This window comes from Microcebus murinus, chromosome 9 (genome assembly GCF_040939455.1).
Source record: "Microcebus murinus isolate Inina chromosome 9, M.murinus_Inina_mat1.0, whole genome shotgun sequence".
Lineage (NCBI taxonomy): Eukaryota > Metazoa > Chordata > Mammalia > Primates > Cheirogaleidae > Microcebus > Microcebus murinus.
In genome coordinates, this window is record NC_134112.1 from 83,339,156 (window position 1) to 83,362,362 (window position 23,207).

Below are 23,207 nucleotides of genomic sequence, written 5' to 3' on the forward strand. Positions count from 1 at the left end.
TTATCTTTCACAGTTTTTTAGAGAAATTTTTGTGAAATCATGGCTAAGTAAAAAATTTGTGTTATTTTTGAATATGAGTTCCGTCGTGGAACCCATGCAGTGCAGACAGCTCGAAATATCAACGAAGTGTTTGGGAAGGATGTGGCTAATGAATGCACAGCATTTCAGTGGTTTGAGAAGTTCCGTTCTGGTGATTTTAATTTGGAAAATGAGCCACGTGGGCTTCCTGAGACCAAGGTAGATAATGAGGAGCTGAAAGCTGTAGTGGAGGCGAATCCATCTCAACCTACGTGTGAATTAGCAGCAAGGTTTGACGTAACTATTCCAACAGTATTGGACCATTTGAAACAAATTGGCAAGGTAAAAAAGCTGGATAGATAAGTTCTGCATCAATTAAATGAATGTCAAAAGAGAAATTGTCTCGAAGCTCCTTTGTTTGCTGTGACGACATAAGAGCGAACCATTCTACACTGCATTGTTATGTGTGATGAAAAATGGAGTCTTTTTGACAATTGCAGGCATTCTGCACAATGGTTGGATAAAGATGAAGTGCCAAAACACAGTCCAAAACCGAATAGTTGTCCAAAAAAGCTAATATCGTTCGGTGGTCCAGTGCTGGTATTATCCACTACAGTGTCATGAAACCTGCTCAGTTGATTACAGCAGATGTCTGCTGCAACCAGTTGGATGAAATGATGAGGATGCTTGTGATTAAGCAGCTGAGATTGGTCAATAGAGACAGGCCAATCGTCTTGCAGGACAACGCTCGACCACATGTCGCACAAACAACGCTGCTCAAACTACAGAAGCTGGACTTGGAAACTCTCTGTCATCCACCATATTCACTAGACCTTGCACCAAATGACTCCCTCTTCTTCCAGGCTTTGGACCACTTCTTGCAAGGAAAAATATTCAATTCTCAACAAGCTGTGGAAAATACCTTTTACAATTTCATTGCCACTCGCTCTCTAGGCTTCTTTGCTGCTGGCACAAACAAGCTACTGTTAAGGTGGCAATACTATGTCAATATTTTGGGTGCATACTTTGATTAATTGTACTGCTTCTTGTTTGAGATATAATAAGCTACAATTTTGATTCCAAATTGGAAATTTCATATTTAATAACCTAATATTTCAACCATATTGTAGTATCTGAGGTGAGGGTTGTACCTGGTGATTCTAATGTCCTTGTCAAGTCAAAATGACAGTGAGTCTGAATATGTGCCCATGAGGTGCCCAGCCCCTCGGCCAGTGCCCCAGGTGCTGGTATGGACTGGGGGGGGAACCCTCAGCCTTCTGGAACATCCCTGGGATGAAAGGTTAGGCATGGGAAACTGTCACATTGCAGAGTCTCACTGGAGATATTATAAGGCTCAGAGGTCTGGATGGCATTCGGGTGGTCCAGCTACTCCCCCAAACTTCATTTCACAGGGAGAGCATTTCAGGAGCTTTCTACGAACCAGGACTCCTCGAAGTCCTGTATTCCCCAGCAGATTCTACAGGTTGAGTAGGAAGTTCTTCTATGGGGGGTAAGCCCACAGTCAAAATCGTTTCTGCTGCTTCTGCCCCTAGGACAGAGTTTTCATTTAGCATCTTTGAACACCAAGAAAATGTTTGCTCCTACATTCTTGCCCCTGGCCTCTTGGCTTCAGCTTTTACAAAGCTAATGTATCTGTCTCCTTCCTCTTATGAACCCTCACCTGCCTCATTCCAGACATTTCCCTCTTCTTCATCTGTGTCCTTCTGTAGGTCTATAGGCTGCATTCCAATGACAATACACATTTGCAACATTTAAACACAGTGTTATTGACACAAACATCCTGTCCCCACAGAAAGGATTGTGAAGAAATTGTATAGGACAAGAGGAACTTTTCCTTTGTTCTTTCAAAAGCAGAACTCCTCAGGATGCTGTATACAAACTTTAGCCTGGGAGGCCGGTCCGAATGAAGACCAGATGAGAGATCTCCCTTTCTCTGCCACACGTCCTCCCACCCAGAATTCAGCAACATCCCCGGACAGGCATGACGGGTGCTGAGCTGACAAGACAGGGCAGGGTCCAGCCCAGCCACAGCCAGCCTTGCTCAGTATGCAGAAGGGAAGGTGTTGTTAGTCTCATTACAGGGGAAAGGCTATGAATGGCTAAGTGTGCTTTGGGAGGGATGGTGGGTATTGGAAGAAAGAGAATTGAGAAAAGGGACAGGTATTGTGTCTGATTTTCAAGGTTACCTGTTGAGATGCGGCTCCCTTATGGCCTAGAAAAGCAATTCCTTTCCAATAGCTTTATAATAAAGAAGAAAGACCCTTTTGTTAACAATACCTTGTATTTATCTCACGTCTTCCTCCAGAGAAGCTGCAAGTGCCTCAGAGATTTTATCTTTATAAGAAGCAGATGAGTAGGTGTGAAGACCTTCTGGGGAACCCAGCCCCTCTGTCCCTAATCCAATCGGTTTGCCTGCAGTCCTCTCGCTTCTTCCTGGTGGTGATGATTAGCAGGCGTGGGTCCCAGGTCACCCTGGGAGTGGGCGCCACGTGCCAGGGTGCAGGATAGCCCGTTTCCACTCAGGATCCTTTGGTGCCTCTTGTTCACCAGTGTCCCAGCCAGAGTCCTGCTCCAGTTGTCTTAGGTTAAGGGGCTTTATTCAAAGGAGCGGAGAGTATTGCACGGAACTCATGGCGCATAAGAATAACAGAGCCTCGCGAAGGTCTAACCTGGGTCCTGGAAAGCTGTCGTTCTCTCCCTCCTCCTTGCTGTGGGCCAGCGCTGTGTCCTTGGTCTGCCCTGCTCTGTGTGCTTCTCTTTACAGACCCCTTTCTCTGCTCGCTCCTGGATACAGGGCCCCAAGCGGCACAGGTGACACTTGAGTTTTCAGTGTCAGGGCAGGAGACTCATTTAGTCTGGTCCTCTCATAAGAGGAAAATGATGGGCTCAGCACTGTTCTCGTGTCCACCCTGGTTCAGTCCTTTCTGGCTGGAGGGGGCAGGACTGGTGGTAGGAAGGGCTTCCTCCTCCAGGGCCTTTGTGTCTCTGCCTAGGTTGTTCCCTGTGTGTGGAATGGCCTTGGCCTTGACCCCCAGATGATACTCAGCTTCTGTATGTGTGTTTCTGAGAAGCCACCACCTTCCTGGTCCCCACCTGCTCTGCACAACCTGAGAGCCCCTCTCCCCTCCACCATGTGATAACTGTTTGCTTATTTTTGTACTTGACTCTGTCTCTCCCTCCCCTGCTAGCTGGAGAGTGCCTTGAGGGTAAGCCCGTTGGTCTGGCTCTTTTTTGTGTCTTGAATGCCAGCAGAGTGCTCTGGGAATGTTTGTTGACTGAATGAATGCATGAGAAACAATACTCTTTAAATAAAGACTTCTCACTGTTTGGTCTTTATGCTAGCCTTTTGTTAGGAGCCGAAGAAATGTTCCTCTTTGGGAAGGAAGTGTGCTTGCCACCCTGGGGGACAAGCGAGGTGCCCTGGGGCTGTAGCCACAGCATGCTGTGTCCCATGCCTGTGGTTCCGGAGCTCTCTTCCCTTTCCTGCAATGAGTCTTTCAGGCGCTGAAGTGCAGGTGTTGGAGAATCAGCATTTGCACCACGTGCAATCTTTTATTCTTATGATAATATCTATATAGAGTGGTGATTATGTTAGTTATGGCAATGTTGATTTACAACCATGTGCTTCACAAATTTATGTCAGTTAGGATCATTTGACATTTGGATTTGCAACAATAACATTAAACATGGCAAAATCATTTTATAACAATAGGTGGGGCAGGGAAGGGAGGATTGGGGAGGCAAAACAGAATCACCTGGAGTTTTCTACCCATCCTCCCCTACCCTCCTCTGCACGCTTGCCTGCCTTGTTCCCTGGGTGAATCTGACCCTTCCTCCTCTGCTAGGTGGACATTGCTGCTGACATGTCCTTGCTCTTTGCTTCCTCCTCATGCCACCAGGCTCTGGTGGAAATGGTGTGAGAGAGGGAAGAACTGGGGTGGCAGGGGGCCGGGTGAGCACACTGTCTCCTGTTTTCTCCATGCTTCCACATACCTCATTATCCCACGCTGGGAGAGCCTCTTTGTAAGCTTCCAAGTCTCCTGTGATCCCTCCTTAGCAACAAGCTAATATCTTTGCAGGAGTGTGGCAGCTGTGGGGCCCACATTGAGATGTTTGGACATAAACACCTTCTAATCCACCATTAAGTCCTTCAGTTTGTGTTCTTATACCATTAACCATAATGAACTCTTCACATACCAATGTCAATTTAATATGCTGCTTCCCCAGGAAGGGCCTCGTAATTTAGCGTTAATTAATGATGACTTATTGCAAATTATGTTACTGACTTACTGATGCTCCCGGGTGATGCGCACACACATCTTTCAGACGCAACCATAACATTGTGACTTAGCGTTCATGTGGCGCTTCACACGTTCAGAACGCTCGGTAACTGAGTGGCGGTGTTGTCACCATGCCGCACGCTGATCTGTCAGCCGGTGAGTAGAGGGGCCTTCATTATGGGTAAACTTGATATACTGGATTTCAAACTTGCCACATTGATGAATCTAGAATATAAGGTATTTGGGGACTGGGGTTCCTGAGGTGCGCAATGGAGACAAATGGAGACAGCTGCCCGTGAATGCCGGGCTCCATCAGGCATTTTAAACACTCAGAGAGAAGGAGGGCGGGAGGGAAAGTCTAGGAAGTGATGTGTCACCAGGTTTTTAGAGATGAGAGGAAGTGAGAAGAATTGGCTGCCAGCGGTGAAGGAAACCTCTGAGCGATAGAAAAGGCCACAAAGGAAAAGTAAGGCACGGATTTGGACCATATTGCTCATAGAGATGACCTAGGTCTTAAGATTTTTCCTTGTCAAAATTTTTAGCCTGTTTTATGGGGTGGAGTTTTTCCCTGGGAATTGACCAAAATCATTTGGAAAGGGGAATTTGCTGTGGACAGTGGACACTATAATTAATGTTGTTGGAATATGTCTACATTGTAGAATAGGGGAGGGAAATCTTCATGTTTTTCTCCCCGTTTTCGAAGTGGAGGAAGTTCGAGTGACAAGCCACGCCTCGCGGAACGAGGAGGGATAGATTGGAGAGAAGTCTGTGGTCGTGCGATTCAGGGTCGTTTGTCATCTCCTCTCTGACTTCTGTTGTCTGCCTACGACGCTGGCTTTGTGCTGGACACATTATATAGTCTGAAATATTAAACACATCTATTTGAAACAATGTTTTGATTTCTAATAAATGATAAGGAGAGGGGAAATGAGATTCCCCTCTGGCCAGAAAAAGGGCAATCTTTACTCTCCATGGGAGAAAGATAAGCCCAGTCGATTTGTGGAGATGGTGTCAAAATTAAATTATTTTTCCAGAAACATATGAAAAAAACAACAACACCCAACTTGTCTTTCTTGGAAGAAGTGCTATTACCTTCTTTCCTTTGTGGCTGTTCTGTGGCAAACTCCAGGGCTTTAATTAATCCCTGCTCTTGGTTTATTGGTTCATTTCTGTCTTGTCCTTGTCTTGCTTGCCAACTTCATTTTAAAGTACAGAAATTGGCTCCCACCACATGCAACGAAGAATTCATTTCAAGTTCAAAAATGTGAGTAGAGCTCATAGCAGAGAAACTTTTATTTATTATTTCACGACTCTTGTATCAAAACCTTTTGATGAGACCCAAGCAAACCAGGGACACATTTAAATCAGATGAGCAATTTGCACCTTCATGGAGGGCTTAGCAGAGCAGCTTTGTTCTGATGACTTTACAAAAATCCATTTGTGTCTGTTGGAAAATGTAAACTTGTTTGCAACTGTGGCTATGTCCCTGAGTTGGTAATGACAATGAGCCAACTCATGTCTCAAGCAGGACTGGAGGTGCTCAAAGATCAGGGTTGCCTGGGAGAGAGGGACATGCCCTTGGGGTGACCTCTACCTCCCTGGCCTTGCATGTTGCAGAAGCTACCAGGTTGAGAAGGGGCAGCCCCACTGGGGAGGGTAGGCAACGTGGCATGCTGGTCAACAGAGATAGCTCTAGACTGTCCAAGATTCAAATTCAGACTCTCCATTTTCTGCATGTGCTAGCTTGGGCAAGTCACTTGACCTCTCTGAGCCTCCATTTCCTTGCCAGGAAAATCAGCATAATTATATCTATCATATGGGGTTGTTGTGAGGATTAAAATCAATGATATGACATACTTAAGGCACTTGGTGGACGGTGAGCACTTAATCAGAGTTACTTTTCTTATCTTCATAAGCAGAGTTAAAATATGGTGAGAGAAACAGAGGTAAATAAACAAATAGGAGGTAGGGCAGCAGATATTTGTGAGCCACAGACATGGGGAAAGATTCTCACGCCATCCCCACCTGCTGGGCTCACGGACAGATGGGTGAACTCCTTCTCCAGGCACACAGCGAGTAGTATGTGTGGGTAGTGGAAACCTTCCAGAGCTTCTAGGAAACTGAGCGCCAACTACTACTTGGACTTGAACGACCCACAGGTTCTCAACCCCAGCAGGTATCGGAAAGAACACAACACGGTACAACAAACTCCAACACAATAGGACCAGGAGTCGGGGGTGCTGTGTAACCGGCTGCGTGACTTTTGATAGGTCACCCAACTTCTCACATTTGTCATCTACAAAATATTACAGAAACCTAGACTACAAGGTGAGAGGACACTTTTACACTGTCCAGTTCTTGGCATGTGGAGGCTTCAGTGGGGGCAGGTGAAAACGTGCTCCATTTTCTTGGTTTATTGCCAGCGGTTGGTGTCTACTTTGGCCATTATTGGTCTGAGCTCTTGTGTATCTAAATACCTCTGTAGAGTGTATCAGTGCCGTCTGAGCGGGTCCTGGTCCTCTGTGTTTCTCAGTACCCGCCAGGACTAAGGCTGGGCTTGGGCTTCAGACACATGCTCTCGAGTGGACAGACGGAAGGCCAAATCCAAATGTTGGGGCCAAACTGGTCCTGGGCCGGTTGGTTAATCGTAATGATGGAGAAGCATGGCTTAGGCCTGCTGCTGTGGTCTGAATGCTCCCCGAAACTTGTGCTGAAGTTTAATTGCCATTGTGATGGTGTTGAAAGGTAGGACTGTTAAGAGGTGATTAGGCCATGAGGGCTCCACCCTCATGAATAGATTAATGTCATTATTGCAGGAATGGGTTTGTTATAAAAGTGGCTTTAGCCTTCTCTTGCTCCTCTGCCTTCTGCCATGAGACACGTAGTAAGAAGGCCCTCACCAGTTGTGGGTCCCTTGACCTTGGACTTCCCAGTCTCCAGAAATGTAAGAAATACATCTCTCTCTCTCTTTTCTTTTCTCTCTCTATTTTTTTTTAATAAATGCCCTGCCTGTGGTCCTCTGTTATATAGCACAAACAGATGAACACACCTGCCTTTCCGGCCTCACCTCCAAGTCCTGGTTTCTCAGGTGGGTCTCTCCCCTGAGGGCCCCCAGCCATGCTCTCAGCCCCGTATCCTAGCGGATCGCACTGAGGGTGTGTTTGAGGAACCACAAGACAGTGGCCAGGGAGCCATGGTCCTTCTGGCTCGGCTCTGGTTGGCAGCCTGTGCCTGTCAGTCCCTTAGAAAGCGTCAGAATGCCCAGACTTGTCTGTGCTATGGCATCGGGCCTCTTCCACGGCCACCATTAGGGGACACTTGGCTGCAGCCAGCCTGGGAGAGAGGGCCTGGGTATGGCCTGTGTCCTATACTAGTCATGTCAGCACTGCTGGTTCAGAAAGCCTCACACCAGCCATCAGAGGGGACCGCTGGGACAGAAAGAGCTCCCTCCTTTCCTTCAGAGAGGCCCTTCCTGACCAGTGACCACCTACATAAACAGGCTCTATTCTCCCCCCACCCCCAGTTTGGCCTCTTATTTCCTTTATAGGACCTTTCATATTTTAAAATTTAACTTTAAAACCTTTTTTTCCTGTCTCCTCCAGCAGAGTTCAAGCTCCTTGCTTAATTTAAGGTTCTTAAGGGACCAGGTCTGCCCTTTCACCTTTGTACCGGCATCTGGAAGAGCACTTGGCACGCATAGGTGTGACTCAATAAATGTGTGTCTGATGGAAGGAATTGGGGGTCAGGTGCTGAGATCTGGGGGCTCCTGTGCAGACAGTGTCAGGGGAGGGTAAGGTGAGTTGAACACCTGTTATGTGCCTGGTGCTTTACTTTCATTACATCATCAATTTCCATAAGAACCCTGAAAGGTCAGTTTTATCATGCATATTTTACTTGAAAGAATTTAAGCTCGAAGAGGTTTAGTAACTGTTCTCAGGTCCCCAGCTGGAATTTGTGTCCAGGATGTCTGAACAACGGCTCTCAAGCTTGTCTGCACATTAAAGTCACCTGAGAAGCTGCCAAACATCCACATGCCCAGGCTGGGCCCACAACCAAAGAAACCAGAGCGTCGGAGCTACAGGACCTGGGCAGCGGTAACTTTTAAGTTTCCCCAGAGGATGACAGCGTGACGTAGGGCGGAGCAACATTGCTCTGGACTAGAGCCGTAGTTCTCAAAGTGTGGTCCAGAACCAGCATCCTCTGGGGACTTGTTAGAGCTGCAGATTCTCCTGTTCCCTATTAGACCTTCTGAATCTGAAGCTTTCGGGGTGGGGCCCTGCAATCTGTGTTTAGTTGGGCTCCCCAAATGGATTTGGATTCATGCTAGTTTGAGAACCCGCTTTCCCAGAGCTGTGCTTCTCAAAATGCAGTATGCATACGGATCCTCCTCCCACCCCCAGTGGGATCTCTGTAAACTGTAGCTGTGGATTCAGTAGGTCTGGGGTGGGGCCTGAGCTTTTAGATCAATGGTACAGGTGCGACTTGTGCAGGGGCCGTGCTTGGAGGGGCAAAGGAACTCTGCTCCACTCCCCAAGCTGTCCATCTGGGATGTCTACCAATGCGCAATTTCCTGGGTATAGCTCCAGACCTACCGAATTCAAATGTCCGAGAAAGGGGCTGGGCATGCACATTGAAACAACCTTCACTAGTGATTTTGTAATATCCTTGTAAGTTTGAGAATCTGTGTTCCCAAGGGCCTGATCATGATGGCATATGGTCTTCTCCCAGCATGGCCCTCTCAGTCCACAGGGCCAGCCAAGCAGCTGGCCGGGCACGTAGGAGCTGGACAGCAGACTTTTGATGCTGTAGCTTCAGACAAAGAAACCAGCAACAGAAGCCCTCGGGCTGCTGTCAGTGCACTTATTCTGTGTCTACAGGCTGCAGAGAGCAGGGCTGTATTAATGACTGGGTCCCTGACATTGCCCTGTCCACACGCCTTGAGCCCTGAGGCTAGAAATACAAATCTCCTTCCCCGCTTTGGATTTTCAGCAGCTGCCCAGCCTCCCCAGCCACCTCGCTGCCTAGCTCGGGGTGCTCGGGCCAGCCCGCAGGCCAGCAGATTAAGAGTTGGTGTGCTGCAGATGGTAGCCAGCTGTTTTAGCTCAATGGTGCACAGAACAATAGATACCTAAAGAGTTGGGTTTCAGCGCAACTTGAGGAAGAATTGTGTTCCCCTGGGTAGTATGCAGAGCCGGAAGCAGCCTCTTCATCAAAGTCAGCCCTTAGTCCGGGCAAGGTAGGCTGTGTCCACTGCAAGGCACACGCCTTCCCCCCAACTCATGGCCCTGAACCTGTAACCACTGCAGTCCTGTTACCCCAAGTGGGCAAGAGGGGCAGGGCCGGCTCCTGCCGACACATGCACGAGGGGTTAGGGAATAACTGCATCTCCAGCATTCCCATCCCTCACTGCTCAGACGCTTCAGCCTTGCCACCCAGCAAGGAGCTTGGAGCACCGTTAGCCCCCAGGGCTTCTCCATCATAGCATCCTTTATGGAAATATATACAATGTATATATGCCTGAGCTGCTTCCTCACCCTCATTAAGCTGGGGTGGGGCTTAGTGAAGGTGAGGATTAGGTAGTTCACACTTAAAAAGCAAAGCACTCGGGCCGGGTGCGGTGGCTCATGCCTGTAATCCTAGCACTCTGGGAGGCTGAGGTGGGGGGATCGTTTGAGCTCAGGAGTTTGAGACCAGCCTGAGCAAGAGTGAGACCCCATCTCTACTGAAAAAATCGAAAGAAATTAGTTGGACAACTTAAAATATATAGAAAAAATTAGCCAGGCATGGTGGAGCATGCCTGTAGTCCCAGCTACTTGGGAGGCTGAAGCAGGAGGATTGCTTGAGCCCAGAAGTTTGAAATTGCTGTGAGCTAGGCTGACGCCATGGCACTCTAGCCCAGGCAGGCAAGAGAGTGAGACTCTGTCTCAAAAAAAAAAAAAGAAAAAAAAGAAAAGAATAGGAAAGAAAAGCACTCAGAGGAAAGCATGGTAGGGAGTAAGGCTCTGTAAGTCTTACCTGCTATTATTGTTATTATTGCCAGGTAAGGGAAAACACTGGCATCTTTTTTGGAAGAGTGTAACATGTTTCTCTTCTAGGTCCCTGCTAAACATGCCATCAGGTGGACAGTTGAGGACTACAGTTCTCCAGCCATTCTAATCATGCAGGAGCAAGGTGCAGGGAGAAGGGCATTAAATAACATGGGAACGTCCCTTCCATCCTAAGGCCAGAAGGGCTCTGATGCCTTTTAGTCTGCACACAAGGGCCTGACACTGTAACATGGGCTTGCCTAGGAATCTTATTTGACAGATGAACAGAAATGACCAACTGGTTGACCTGAATGACAATGACATTGTCACAGACCAGCCCCTGACATGGGTCGTGGGCAGCCTGTTATGGCTTAAAGATCTGCCTCCTTGGGTCCTTTGGATGGAATACTAGCTGTTAAAAAGCCCTTTTAGGGGAAGAGGGCAGAGCAGGATTGCCTACTAGAACCCTCTAGTGAATGTCCTTCTGTAAACACCTAATTCAACAACTATCTACCCAAGCAAGCACCATCAGAAGAACCAAAAATCAGGTGAGCGATCGTACTAGCTGGTTTTGACATTATATCAAGGAAGGAGGCACCGAAGAGGGCAGGAAAGACAGTCTTGCGTTGCCTACGCCACTCCTCCCCCAGCCCCCGCAGGGCCGCACCAGCACCCCAAGTGGAGCCAGAATCTGTGTGTGGGGGTGGGTGGGGGAGTAGTGGGGTGGAGAGTGAAGTGACTGTGGGGCTTTGTGTTGAAACTCAGGGCTGCCCCGGCACAGACAGTATAAAAAGATATGGATGGAAACAACACAAAGTTAAAAAGTGTAGGGAGTGGAATTAAGATTCCACAAATCTGTTAGATTTCTCTTTGCTTCTTTGTTTGTTTGTAAGCAGAGTTGTCATGTTTAAAATGATTGGTTATAGAATGTTTTTTGCAAGCCTCATGGTAACCTCAAATCAAAAACCCTAAAGCAGATGCATAAAAAATAAAAAGCAAGAAATTAAAACACACCACCAGAGAAAATCACTTTTGACAAAGGAAAACAGGGAGGAAGGAAGGAAGAGAGGACCACGAAACGGCCAGAGATCAAATAGCAACATGGCAAGAGTACGTCCTTACCTATCAATGTTAACACTGAATGTGAATGGATTAAACTCGCTCGGCTTCCTACCCTGTCCCTACCTGGAACACAAGGACCACAGATGGGTTTGCAGAGGCCTCCCGGCCTCCTGGGTCTCCCCAGCCAGGATTCTGCTTGTCCTTGTCAGAGCCAGCCTGTCCTGGTGCCCTGGCTTCAAAGCTGCCCTCGGAGGCCTGTTCCAACTGGCTTCCAATGCAGCGTATGTTGTTGTCCGCTGGGCACGACAGGAGCCCACCCTACCCCATATAAACAGGACTCTGGGAAGTGCTATGTACATGTCCTGGAGAGGGGGTGGTGGGGCGCAGATGAAATGGAGATCAGAAGCAAAGGATGGTTTCTCACTCGGCCTTTCCAACAGCTTTTGCTGAGACCTGTGATCTTGTGTGCCCCTGGGAGGCAGGAGAGGTATTCTCCTCCTCTTCCACCCCCCAATCCAATTTCACACACAGGGAAACTGAGGATCAGGGGAGGGGCTAAGTGACATGCCTAAGGCCACTGGTCAGCAGGACAATATATATTTCCTGTGCACCAACCTTGTCCACCCAAGCTAAGTGTGACCCTCATGGGTGGACCTCGCAGAGACGGCAAAGCTAGAATTAATACATTTGCTTATTGACTGAAATGTTTCCAGTTTTTCATCAGAATTGTTGGCCTCAGAAGATTCCAGTTTTCAAAGCCACGTGCCCTCCCTCCACTCTAGCATATCTGTTGGCCACACTCTCCATGCCCCTCTGCCTTCCGGCCTCTTCCCTCTGCATTCTCAGAGCTCTCTCTCTTGGAGCTAAGAGGGACGGCATGGACAGTCCTTGAGGACAGACTGTCCTCTCACTCTGTGTTGGCGGTCCTTGCTCAGATCGCCCCAGCTGCGAGGCCCGAGGACAGCTAAGCCACACGCATGCCAAGGACACGGAGACGGCGCTGTGCTATGTTGCCCATGGCAACCGAGGCCGAGGCCTGTTCTGCTGCTGGCTTAGTCGCCTGGGTTTGAGAACTATTGTATTAATATTTCTTTTTCTTCTGTTTCTGTTTTACTGAGGTATAATTGGCCAACAAAAATTGTACATATTTAAGGCATACAATGTGATGTTTTGACATGCATGTACATTGTGAAATAATCACCACAGTCCAGCTAATCATAATATCCATCACCTCATGTAGTTACCATTTCTGTTTGTGGTAAGAAAACCCAAGATCTGCCTTGTAAGCAAGTTTCAAGTATGCTATAGATGTTGTTAACTGTGGTCACCACACCATACGGCGGATCTCGGGACTTATTCACCTTGCATAACTGGACTTTGTACCTCTTGGTCATCTCCCTGTTTCCCCCACTCCCCACCCCAGGTAACCACCGTCCTACTCTTTGCCTCTGTGAGTCTGAGTATTTTAGATTCCACGTGTGAGTGAGATCATACAGCATTTGTCTTTCTGTGCCCTGTTTATTTCACTTGGCATAATGTCCTCCAGTTTCGTCCATATTGTTACAAATGGCAGGATTTCCTTCTTTTGTAAGGCTGAATGATATTCCACTGTTTGTGTGTACCACATTTTCTTTATCCACTCATCCATTGACAGACATATCTTGGCCATTTTGCATAATGCTGCAAAATGAATGCAGGAGTGTGGATATATCTTTGAGATGATTTCATTTCCTTTGGATATATACCTAGAATAGGATTGCTGGATCATATGGTAATTCTAATTTTAATTTTAGAGGAAACTCCATACTGTTTTCCATAATGACTGTATCAGTTTATATTCCCACCAACAATATACAAGGAAGGACCACTGTACTTTCTTTCTTTGGAGTTTGGGAGTCGCTCCTTATACATGAAGTGGTGATTTCTTTTTTCTGGCAATATTCACACACACATACGTGCACACTTCCCAGCCTTGTCTGACATATGAGTAGTAAATTCAACTGTTGATGCCGAAGGGGCTTTTGAGACACTTTCTCTGAGTCTGAACTTGAAGAATTCAGTTCTAGATCTCTAGGTTAATAAATTGAGGTAATAACTGTGTAAATAGTGTTCACCTGGAGTTGGAGACGTGGGTTTCCCCTAGTTTTGTTTCTAGGTAGCTGAAGGCGAGTCATGTAATGTTGCTGAACCTCAGTTTCCTTGTCTATTATTATAATTGGGCTAAAATACTTTTCTCTCAAGGTTGTAGTAAGGATTCAATTACATTAAATAAGATCATGGTGAAGATGCCTGCAATGACTGATAAAAATGTTTTGATGGAGACTTAGGGTATGCATGGTACAAGGCATTACTGGGGAATCTACAAAAGAAATAGAAGATGTGGACTTTTTAGAAAAAGTGTGGTTAAATGCACACAACAAAATTTACCATCGTAACCATTTTTATGTGTACAATTCAGTAGTGTTAATTATACTCACACTGTGGGGCAACCAGTCTCCAGAACTCTCTCATCTTGCAAAACTGAAATTAAACAACTCTCCACTTCCCTCTGGCCCAGATCCTGGCAAGCACCATTTCACTGTCTGTTTCCATGAATTTGACTTCTTTAGATACCTCATTCGGGTGGAATCACATGGCATTTGTCTTTGTGTGACTGGTTTATTTCACTTAGCATAACGTCCTCAAGCTTCATCCAGGTTGTAGCATGTGTCAGAATTTCCCTCCTTTTTAAGGTTGAATAATATTTCAAGGACACGGACCTTTAAAAAATGTCTGGATAACATAAAAGCTAGCACATATGAAGAACCATGAACAATAACGTAGTAACCTGTCACACAAGGCACCCAATGCAAATCAAAATGAGTAGTAGAGGGGAAGACCCCCCTGCAACCCCAGCAGTTTCCAGGAGGCCCCTGTCCACACTGGGCCTTGCTCTGCTATCTTAAAGCTGAAAATCCCTAAATGATGGCATCTGGGTCTGGCTAAACAGTTATGTCCATCAGAGCCTTGTGGTTCAGGACAGAGATTCCCAAGCAAATTGCACCAGTGGTGAGGGATTTGCATCTGCTGCCGGGTCTCCAGGAGAGAGGGGCAGTGGGAGCTGGGGAGGGAGAGAGAAGGGGGCAGCCTCGCAGACCTGAGAGGCTCAGGAGCTGGAGACCAGGATGGCAGTGTGGTTTCCTAGACAGTCTGGCATTTGAGAAACAATGGCTGATTTTGGTTTTGTAGATGAAAGTATGCTTGTAAAACACTTAACTCAGAGCCTCGTGGGCTTAGCCAACCAGCTGCGTGGGTGAGGTTGGTCTTTCCCAGTCTGGGTAGAATAGACAGCGTGCCCATAAATCCTCACCCCCGTTCAGCTCAGTGGCCCAGCCTCTGGGGAACACAGCTGTCTGGCGCTCTCAGGCCCCGAACCTCCCAGATTAGCACCCCTCCTTCCTGGGGAGAGTCAGAAGACCTTCCTCATTATGGGCCAATGCAGAAATCTAAAGACAGGGGCACGATCTCTCCCCTCCCCAAATTCCAAGTATTTGTGACTCCCTACAGAGTCATACCTTTGAGATAGGTGTTCAGAACTCATCTATAGCTGGGCTGAATCTAAGTGTTTCTTATTTTATCTGTTTTAGTCAAAATGAGGTGACCCTATTTGATATTTATCATGCAATGTCTTTAACTCATTGTCATTTGTTAGTAGATGTAAGCATTGCTTTGACTCTTCCCTGCTCTGCCTCTCCAGGAGCGTGCAATCAGAAAGGGAGCTAGGCACTAAGATGGAAGGTAGGAGGAAAAATTAAGAGGAGAGCTGGCCCAGGGAGCTGAGGTCAGACCATAACTGCTTTGTAGGGTGCTTGCTGGGTTGCTTAGTGGCCAGTTCTGTCCAGTCTGAGAGTAGGGATATAGAATAGAAGGGATATCATACTTCTTGGGCATTAAAATAATAATTTTTTTTTGTATTCAAATTCTAAATTTAAGCATGTAGAATGTGAATGCTTAAGAAACCTTTTTTTAAAATGGAGGTGGAGTAGCACTGTGTTGCCAGGCTGGTCTTGAACTCCTGGCCTCAAGCAATCCTCCTGCCTTGGCCTCCTGAGTAGCTGGGATTGCAGGTATGCACCACCACGCCTGGCTCCAGAAGCATTTACTTTAAGAAAAATGTGTGATAAAAGTGGTGTTTGAAGACTGAGCCAGGTGTTTGAATGCTCAGTTGTAGAAGTTAGAAAACAAACCCACGTAGTGAAGGCTACTTGTAGAACTAGGTTGGGTGAATAAACTTACAACTTGGTTGCCAATAGTAACTTCTCTCTCATGGGCAAAAAAGGAATGAAGGGCAAGCCCCAAGCAGAAATGGAAAGAAGTCCTGAAATAATTGAAGCAAGCTAATAATTCTTGGCTTTGACTCCTTCCCTCCCTTCCTCCTGTAAGCCCTGGTGACTTCAAACCTTAGTTCAGCTAGTGCTGACAACAGCCTCGGGTAGGCAGTGTGGCTACCAAGCTGCACAGGGAAGGCTGACATGAGTTGAGGTTATGCCACATAAAAAAGAGAACTAGAGGTAAAATGAACAGTTATTGCGTATTTCAAGTTAGTCATTAACATCTACGACTTGTACCTTGACATCATATTTTTTAAAACTTGGCTCTTAATTTAATCGATACTCATTATTAGTTGTGAAACAAAAGAATGTAATGTTTTAATTAAAAAACTAAATAGATGAAAATTGACCCGATCATAAACATAACATCATCTCATAGCTCCCATACCATATACAAAAGCACCACCTATAGAAGTTACTGGAATTCCAAGTTTCATGCAAAAGATGGAAACAAGCTACCAACCCCAGAGGACTTGCTCGGTAACATTGAGCCTTATAAGTGACAAGAAATATTGTATTACAGGTGACTTGGGAAGAGTGCCTTAGGGTGGAGTGAGAATAGAATCAGAGCAGAGCTAGCAAGAAAAAGAATCATAGGAAGGAGGAGATATTTGCCTGTGTATAAACAACCAAGGATAAATATCCAGAATATATGAATAATTCCACAAGTCAATCAATAAATATATGAAAAATGTTCACTCTTACTGGCATCCAGAAAATGCAAAAAAAAAAAAAAGAACCCAACCCACAATGTCATTTCATACCTATCAATTTATTAAAAATTTAAATGTTTGATAATAAGTATTAGCAAGAATGTGGGATAATGGAAACTCTCTCTCTGGTGGGTATAAATGATTTGGCAGTGCCTAGTAACATATAAATATGTGATTCTAGCCCAGCAATTTCACTTCTAGTTGTATATATTCTGAGACAGTCATATACAAACAAGAAGTATACAAAGATGGTTGTTGAAGCCTTGTTTATAATGATCTCCTAAGTAAGCAAGTTTTAGAATATTGTAAATAGCATGAAGCCATGCCTATAAAATTTTAAAACATGCAAAACAATACTATATACTTTTATGGAAACATGTGTACTAATGTTCAAAAACATAGATGAGAAGGATATATGACAACTGGGACAGAATAGGTGCATTGTAACTTTAGCGTCACTTATTATATCTTACTTCTTTAAAAAAATCTTAGGCAAATATGGAAAAGCATAGCAATGGTTGATTCTTGGTGATAGAAACATGGATATTTGTTTTGTTATTCTCTGCACTTTTGGTGTCTTTGAAATATTTTATAAACTCATTCTTTTGAACAAAAATGGTGACAAAATCCTTCCCAATCTGGGCAAAACCAGATTTTGTATTTACTCTGTGCTCCTGCCCTTGCCTGCCTGTGTATTGTTTCTTCTTCATATTTGTGATTGAAGAAGATTGTGCTGGACAAGGCAGAAAATGAAGTGTGATCTTAAAGCCACGGCCACTTACCATGAAGGGCTCTACCCAAAGCAGGCGTCCTGCCCACGCTGTACGTGGGAGACGGTCACAGACCCTCTGCTAGAATGATTCCAGCAGCAGAAATTCACTACCGCTCGCACACCTGACCATTCCATGGTTGGGGACATCTTCAGGGTAAGCTAGAGAGTTTTCTCCTATGCAGGCTGGACAGTGTGGGTTTTTACTTTGTTGCTTTGCCATAGGAGCAATAACAGCGTGGGTGCCTCTTTATCCAGACCTTCGGTGGAAAGCTTTCCACATCTCTCACTGCTTTGTTAATCCTCCTTTGATGCCCTGAGATATGTTGGTGTGGCATTCAAAGATGAAGCATGTGCTGTGGATGTGATCAGATTACACTGGAGTGCAGGGAGCCCGCAATCGACATGAACTGGATATTGTACCTTAATAAGTTTGCATTAGCTCTTTCAATGGCCACATTATATTATTGCCTCATATTAGGTTTGTGATCAATGACTACCTAACTGCCTCCCTCGTGCCACAAAATTCTTTTCACATAAATTGCTGCCAAATTGGTATTCCCTCTGCAACCATTCGGCATTTGTGCAAGTGAATTTCAGAGATTGCTGCTGGGCTTTGCATTTATACTTGTTAAATTTTATCTTCTGGGCTTCGGCCAAGCATACTAGACTGTTGAGATCATTCTGAATTTTGATTATGTCATCTGTGGCACGTGCTCTGCCTACCAGGTTGGTGTCATCTGAATAATTGATTGACAGTTATTTTCAGAAGGACAGGGCCAAGGACAGAATCCTGTAGCCAGGCAGAGGAAAGTTTTCTCCGAATTGACACAGAACCATTAATCGACAATCTTTGGTTACAGCCGTTCAATTGGCCATAAATTTGCCTCAAATTATTATCATCTGATGCTGTGGAAGTGCAAGAGATAGAGTGGTTAGGAAGAGTCAGTATTGCAAAGATGTCATTATCTGCAGTTGAATCTGTCAATTGAATGCAATTCCAGGCAAAATCCTGACAACATTTTTTCATAGAACCTGGTGAGCTGCTTCTAAAATTTATTAGGGAGAGCAAAGGAAAGACCAAGAATATCCAAGTCAATTTTGAGGAAAAATAACAAGAATCATGGGAATTGATCTACCAGAAATCAAGGCTTATTATAAAGCTATAATGATCCAGACAGTGTGGTGTTGGCACAGAAAATGAAAAAGAGATCAAAGGAACAGAAAAGAGATCCCAGAAATAAAGCCATGAATATATGGAATTTGATATGTGACAGGTGTATTACAAATCTATTAGGAATGCATAGGCTATTTAAAAAATGGCACTGGGACGCTTGGTAATCTATAATGGAAAAAATTCTCTATTTCAAACCTACACTAAAATCAATTCTAGGATTTCACATTTAGGTTTAAAAACCTAAACTTCAAACTTCAAAATATGGGAGGAATGTGCAAGAGAATGTCTTTATGACCTTGGGAATAGGAAAGGTTTCTTGAACAAGATGCCAACATCAGTAACCAGAACGAGAAATTTGATAGATTTGACTTTATTAAAATTAAAAATATTCGTCTATCGAAATGCAAGTTAAAAGTCAACTCACAGACTTATAAAAAGATATTTGTAAAGCTTATAAAAGATAAATAATTAGCATCCAGAGTTTGAGAAAATCTCTCATAAATCAATATGAAAAATCTAAATTATCTAAGAGAAAAAGAGACAAAGGATATTACCAGGGAGTTTTACAAAGAGGAAGTCTAAATGACCAGTGAGTACATGAGAAAATGCTTAACCTCCTTAGTAAACAGGTAAGTGCAAATTAAAATCACAGTGAGGTACTTTTCTGATCCATCGGATTGACAAAATTTAGGAAGTCTGACAATAGCAAGTATCAGTAAAATGTGGAGCCAGGGGAAACATCATGCACTGATGGAAGGTTTCTTTAGTACCATCATGGAGAGAAAGTTTGGAAACAGCTAGCAAAGCTGAATATGCACACACCATGTGAATATAGTAATTTCATTACCAGGTGTGAATTCTATAGAAACTCGTACATGCATAGGGAGCATTTCCATCAGTGTGGGTTGGAATATTGTTTGTGAAAATGAATAATTAAAAACGACCTGAAAGACCACCAACATGATTATTTCAGCCTGAAACATCATCAACAGAAGAATCGATGAATAAATTGTGAAGCATTCATTCCATGCTAATGAACGTGGCTTGAACTAAAGCCACACATATAATATAGATAAATCTCAAAAATACCACGTTGAGCAAAGAAAGCAAGTAGCAGAAAGATACATACACTATGATGCCATTTGTGTAAAGTTTAAAAACAGGCAAACAATACTCTATAAAACTGTAGCCTGTGGGCTAAGTCTAACCCAATGAATGTTTTTTTTCTAAATACAGCTTCTTTTTTTTTTTTTAATCTTTATTTTTTTCAACATATTATGGGGGTACAAATGTTAAGGTTACGTATATCGCCCTTGCCCCCCCTCCCTCCTCGAGTCAGAGCTTCAAGCATGTCCATCCCTCAGTTGGTGCGCATCACACTCATTGTGCATGTATATACCCATCCCCTTGCCCCCGCCACCTGCCTGACACCTGATAAATGTTATTCCTATATGTCCACTTAGGTGTTGATCAGTTAATACCAGTTTGCTGGTGAGTACACATAGCCACACTCATTTGTCTACATACTGTCTATGGCTGCCTTTATGCTACAAGGGCAGAGGTGGATAGCTGCAACAGAAAAAGCATGGCCTGAAAAGCCTGAAATAGTTACTATAGAGTGTGCTGGGTCCTACAACATATATGGATCAGCGAGGCTAATAGAGAACATTAATGGCTTGCACAAGGGAGAGATTTGTTTTTGCCATTTGAGAAGCCAGGCAAGCAGTCCAGGGCTTCCGTGGTAGCTCAACAATCATCCAAAACTCAAGATCCTTCTCTGCGGGTTCTATGTCACCCTCACTATGCACTGTCCGTGTCATGGTCGAGATGATGCTCTTGCTCTCATAATCATACCTTCCTTCCAGCCGGTGGTAGGGGGTGGTGAGGAATGGTCACACAGGTGCCTTCATCTGAGACCAGTCCCACTTGCAAGAAAGCTGGGAAATGCAGGCTTCCCCTGGGATAGCCTGGGCTCAGCTAAAAATCCTATTACTATGTAAAATGAGAAGAATGGTTGGGGGAGGGGGCAATAACCAGAAGCCTCTGCAACAAGGCCATTTGTGATTTAAAAAAATAAAGATATGAAAAGAAATGAAGACCCCTGAATGGTTCCCTACCTTTAGGCAGGAGGGAATACAATCAGAGAGAAGTAAAACAAAAAGAGACAAGCTAAAGAGCTATGTGCCCCTGGACCAGAGATTCAAGACACAGTTTAATACCTTTACTCCTCTTGGCAGCAGAGGCTGAGTCAAATCTATCTATATTGCAATTATTTATATACACATATGCATATATGCAACTAGAGGAGTGTAGAATAATCCAAGGAAAATATCAAAGGTAGAATAAGAGGGACAGGAGAGGATAACTCACTACAAGAAAGATGACAAAACACGCACAGGGAAATGCCAATATAAAGCACAGTGTGCTGGCACAGAATCGTACTGGGCTCACAGGTTGATGCAGTATAGATTTTTGAATAGTCACTTTATTTGGGTATCCGTTGATGTTAGCAATTATACCCAGGAGGTCAAGGAGCTTGGGACAGGCTAGAAACATATTGCCTGAAAATATGCCTTGGTTATTTTGTCCTTTGAAATCCTGATAATAAATAGGGGACATTTAGGCAGGAGCTAGAAGAATCTTACAAACGTGAATTGTACCTTAAAGAACCTATATGGTCACCTGGGGAACACGCCGAGCACCACCTAATTGAGGGCTTCTGTCTGAATGGTATTAGGGGCCTGGCATAGAAAGAGAAACTGAAAAGAGCAGAGCCCAGACCCTCAAGAGAGAAGCCTCAGTGGGTAGGAACAGCCTTGCCCTGCTGGTGTGCGTGTAGACTGCGCCACCTTTCTGGAGAGCCGCCTGACACTGAGTGGCTGTTAAGAATACGTTCTCTGTATGACCCAGCAACTTCACTCCTGCGCACGTTTCCCGCAGAGTTCTCCCACTGGTCCATAGTGGCATGCATAAGGGTGCTCGTCGCCCCATTGTTTCCTGGGGCTGGGGGTGTGGTTGGAGCCAGTCTGGGCCACCATTACCAGGGGATGGCATAGGACGGTATGCTAGGTGCTTGCCACGGACTAGTGTACAGTGATTAGAAACAGAGGACTGGATACACACAGAGCAACGTGGAAGGATCTTGAAAACAGAGAGCTGAGTGAAAAGAGTTAAGAAAAGGGCAGTGAGACTACAGTGACATGTATATAAACCAAAACATGTGCACGTAAAAACACAATATGCATTTTCCAGGAACAAATGCACATGAAAGAATGCACGCTGGACACATTAAAATGCTTGCTTATGAGGGCGTGAGAGGGACTCCCCCTGCCCGCCCCAGTAGTGACTGTCGCTCCGGTCACTCTCAGTACCTTGCATTGCAACCTGACCTTGGATGCGCCAGCTTACACTCTCACACCCTCGCTGGATTTGGCGTCTCTCGTTTCGCTCTCTCGGTGTGTAACTGCGGCCGTGCCCTGAACTCCGCTCTGCCACGCAGCCTTGGCTTTGACATCTTGCTGTTGCTCTCTGCGTGTCTGACCATACTGCTCACCTTCTGGCCCTGCCTTCTTTACCCCCGGCTCACTGCTGACAGCTTGTAGTGGTCTTGCTCCATTACCCGGCCATACAAGTCAACTGGCGTGTGGAAGGTGGACCGGCTTGAAATTGTGTGATGGGTCAGTGGTGGCCAAATAAAGTCATGCTTGCCTCAATCTGCTGTCTCTCCAGACCGCTCGTCTGCCCGCCACCCTCCCTTCCCAGGGCTGGCGCTCTTGCCCTGGAGGGCGTGAACCCTGTCTCTTTCTTTAACTCCAACTCAGACAGCCTTTGATTTTTATTAAATACCTTCCCAGCGCTGATATATTTTAATATAAGCTTCCTTTTCCTTTAGGGGCGAGGAGCTAGATAATTTCAAATATACACAAATGCTGAGCTTTAGAGAGGGGGAAGGAGTCCGGGCTATATATCCCATGACCCTTGCATCATGAGCGCTGTGCTCCGTGTGACAGAGTGAGACAGCTTCCAGGACGTTGGTGACATCAATTAAGGACTCAATGGCTGAGAGATTACCTGGAAGGAAGATATTGATAATTGGAAGATGTAACTCTCCGCCTTCCACCTGCCTTCCGCTGAGAGTCAATCACTTGGAACCGCTGTCTCCGTGGCTCTTGGCCAAGGGGATTCTCCACGTTGCCGGACGTGGCCCAGAGGAGGGCTGCGTGAGCACGTGTGTGTAATGGGTGGCTGGGTGAGAGTGTGTGGTCTATAAACTCCAGAACCCACAGAATGCCTGACCACATGTGTTCCTGGCACCAGCAAGGCCTCCAGTCTGTCTAACCCAGCCAGGTTTATGCAGGGCTCGGTGCCAGGCACAGCAGTGTGATGTGAGGAGTGGTGAGGACTTGCCTCGGCGCTTGGTGACAATCTGCTGTCTATTCTCCAGGGGAGAAAATCGGGCTGCTGGGAAATAGTGGTAATACCACCAGAAGTCCGTAATGGACAAGAATGGGCTCAGCGATGCTGGTTGCAGTCAATAGGTAGATGGAGACTAATTAAACGCCAGGGCTGTGGCTGGGAGACGTTCCGCCTCGGCTGTGGCGATGACACCATATGGCACCGTCGCCTTGCTCAAGTGTAAATTAGCCTTAGCCACATGTAAGCGAGCGAAACCTACATCATAGGAAGGGGCTCCCAGGACACTATGTCTTTTCAGAGCCCAAGAAATTTTGACAAGCGAAACCTGACGAAGGAATCTGGGGCCCTTTTTGGT